Source organism: Vulpes lagopus, chromosome X (assembly GCF_018345385.1).
Source record: "Vulpes lagopus strain Blue_001 chromosome X, ASM1834538v1, whole genome shotgun sequence".
Lineage (NCBI taxonomy): Eukaryota > Metazoa > Chordata > Mammalia > Carnivora > Canidae > Vulpes > Vulpes lagopus.
In genome coordinates this window covers 38,070,884-38,074,476 of record NC_054848.1, presented here as the reverse complement: position 1 = coordinate 38,074,476, position 3,593 = coordinate 38,070,884, and the positions used below count along the sequence as shown (strand labels likewise).

The 3,593-nt window shown below is 43.0% G+C and overlaps 1 non-coding gene across 1 annotated transcript; it reads left to right on the top strand.

The window, feature by feature from the left end:
- Positions 1-362: 362 nt before the first annotated feature.
- Positions 363-469, top strand: LOC121483661. Its single transcript, XR_005985787.1, has one exon. It is a non-coding gene; the product is annotated as a U6 spliceosomal RNA (small nuclear RNA).
- The last annotated feature ends 3,124 nt before the right edge of the window (positions 470-3,593 follow it).

Genomic DNA, 3,593 nt, shown 5'->3' with positions numbered 1-3,593 from the left:
AACGTGGGCTGAGCTTTTATTTTGGTTTTCACTGGAAGGAATGGGCGAGGCAGGGTAGGCAAACAGGGCAGACCTAGGATTGAATAGTTTGAATAATTGGGGCAGGCCCTGGGCTAGAAGGGCAATCCCTAGTTGGCTGGTACCTGACACTGGGGTGATTTAGGGCAAAGGGACAGTGTTCTGGACTGCAGGAGCCCCTTAAAAGGAAGGGCATGGTGGATACAGACTCAGGACTGGTTGGTTTGCAGCAAAGTGTTTGCTATCTCTAGGAATTAGCGAACTCTAGAAAAGGCAGGCCCTCCCCAAGTCGTCAATGCCCCAAGATGTCAAAGCACCATGAGGTAGAGAAAATAAAAAACACGGTACTGGTTTGGGCAGCACAGGTACTAAAATTGGAAGAATATAGAGAAGATTAGTGTGATCCCTGCACAGGGATGACGCACAGATTTGTGAAGGATGCCATATTTTTAGATGAACATTTTTTTCCTTAAAAAAAATAAAATGAGTGGCTGCACCAGTTCACATTCCCACCAACAGTGCAAGAGGGTTCCCTTTTCTCCGCATCCTCTCCAACATTTGTTGTTTCCTGCCTTGTTAATTTTCCCCATTCTCACTGGTGTGAGGTGGTATCTCATTGTGGTTTTGATTTGTATTTCCCTGATGGCAAGTGATGCAGAGCATTTTCTCATGTGCTTGTTGGCCATGTCTATGTCTTCCTCTGTGAGATTTCTCTTCATGTCTTTTGCCCATTTCATGATTGGATTGTTTGTTTCTTTGCTGTTGAGTTGAATAAGTTCTTTATAGATCTTGGATACTAGCCCTTTATCTGATACGTCATTTGCAAATAGCTTCTCCCATTCTGTAGGTTGTCTTTTAGTTTTGTTGACTGTATCCTTTGCTGTGCAAAAGCTTCTTATCTTGATGAAGTCCCAATAGTTCATTTTTGCTTTTGTTTCTTTTGCCTTCGTGGATGTATCTTGCAAGAAGTTACTGTGGCTGAGTTCAAAAAGGGTGTTGCCTGTGTTCTCCTCTAGGATTTTGATGGAATCTTGTCTCACATTTAGATCTTTCATCCATTTTGAGTTTATCTTTGGAAAACTGTGTGGAGGTTCCTCAAAGAGTTAAAAATAGACCTGCCCTACGACCCAGCAATTGCACTGTTGGGGATTTACCCCAAAGATTCAGATGCAGTGAAACGCCGGGACACCTGCACCCCAATGTTTCTAGCAGCAATGTCCACAATAGCCAAACTGTGGAAGGAGCCTCGGTGTCCATGGAAAGATGAATGGATAAAGAAGATGTGGTTTATGTATACAATGGAATATTCCTCAGCCATTAGAAACGACAAATACCCACCATTTGCTTCAACGTGGATGGAACTGGAGGGTATTACGCTGAGTGAAGTAAGTCAATCAGAGAAGGACAAACAGTGTATGTTCTCATTCATTTGGGGAATATAAATAATAGTGAAAGGGAATATAAGGGAAGGGAGAAGAAATGTGTGGGAAATATCAGAAAGGGAGACAGAACATAAAGACTCCTAACTCTGGGAAATGAACTAGGGGTGGTGGAAGGGGAGGAGGGCGGGGGGTGGGGGGGAAATGGGTGACGGGCACTGAGGGGGACACTTGACGGGATGAGCACTGGGTGTTTTTCTGTATCTTGGTAAATTGAACACCAATAAAAAATAAATTTATTATAAAAAAATAAAATGAAAAACCTTGATTAATATATCCTGAAACTTCCACTCGAGGATGAAGCAGGCAGTTGTTGGGAGGGCCTCCATTTTGTATCTGCTTTTGCCTGCCACATCACCTGTCATACCAAGCCACCAATTTCAGATTCTAGTAATAAATATTGCATAGAATTTCTGGTCTGAAATAATTCGTCTATCATATTAGACAGGGCCCTGTTTGGGTCCTCTGATTATATTTCCCTTCTGCATAACCACTAGCAATACCCTACATTGGAACCTATGACATTATATGTGGGTAGACTATTGAACCCTGTCCTCTGGCCTCATCATGTCATCCATCTTTTTTCTCTTTCTAAGTCCCACATGCCTTATGAGTTGTTCTTCTGCTGTTGTTTTATTTGATTCTTCACGCAGTGGCTAATTGTTGAGGGCTCACCGTGTGCCTGACACTGTTCTAAGTGCTGAGGACACACCACACAACAAACCAGACAGAGGTTCTTGCCCTTGCAGAGCTTTAATTTGAACAAGGAGACAGACAACAAACAATGCACATGATGAATGAGTTAATTGGATAGTATGTCAGAAGATGGTAAGTATTATGGGAAAAAGAAAAAGTAGAGTAAGGCAAGGAACACTGGGAATGCTGGCGGGATGTGAGAGAAGTTTGAAATAGGGCGGACAGGGGAGCCTCACGAGAAGGAGGCAATTGAGCAAAGGCCTCATGCTTACTAATGGAGTCACATGATCATATCTGAAGATCAAGGCTATAGTTCAGGTTAGATGAGGACACTGTAGGAAGAAGAGTAGAGAGATAAGGGACATGCGACTTGCAGATGCAGTGAGGTGGTTAAATGTGGAGGGCCGTGCTAGAGTGGCCAGTTTGTGAGTTGCCTTGCACATTCCATGGGGCGTGGGGTGCTAGGCCTTAGAAGTGCTGTGCGGGGCTGGGCTGGGCAAGATAAAGGCCAGACATAGACACCTGTATTGCAGTCTTCTTCCCAGAAATGATAAGTGGAAGCCACAAGAATGAGCAAACTTCAAAGGAGACCCTGGGAACATCCATCTATGAGGAACAGGTAGAAAAGAGGAGATGGAAGGAGACATCTGAGGGGTTTCAGCCTGAGATGCTGGGGAGGGACCAAGGAATAAGGAACCAAGGAAGCAGAGATCGGAGAGGATCGGGGGATGGGAAGTGGTGCATCTTCAACCCAAGGATTGTGTGAGGATTGGGAAGTTTGGTGGTGTTATGGGAATCTTTTTGGTGACCTTTCAATATAGAAGCTACAGGGAAACTGTTATGACTCCATAAGAATTCAGGGAATATTATTCTCATGAGCCCTTTCTGAAAAATCTATTAGACAACAAGCTTCAGAAAACCAATTGAAGAAATTATCTAAGACTAAAATTGTGGTAAGAAGGGAGAAAGAAGGGGTGCCTGAGTGGCTCAGTTGGTTATGCGTCAGACTCTTGATTCTGCTCAGGTCATGATCTCAGGGTTGTGAGATCCTCTACGCTTAGTGGAGAGTCTGCTTGAGATTTTCTCCTTCTCCCTCTGCCCCCACCACTGCTCATACATGCTCCTTCTCTCTCTCAAATTAATAAATAAATCTTTAAAGGAAAAGAAGGGAGAAAGTAGTTTGTAATGGTTATATCCGACAATGTAAATGTAGTATTCAAAAAATTGGATGAAAAAGGATGGGGTACATACCAAGCAGGATAAATTTGCTCACTGCCTTATGTATGTTGGGATCAAAAGGATATTACTTAAAAATTATGCAGTAGGGAAGAGAAGGGGAATAGAAAGTGTTTACAAGCTAATTTCAACATTGCTCATGGTAGAGAGTATAAACAAAGGGACTAAGGTATGTTCAGAGGCATTAGTATATAGGTAACTAAA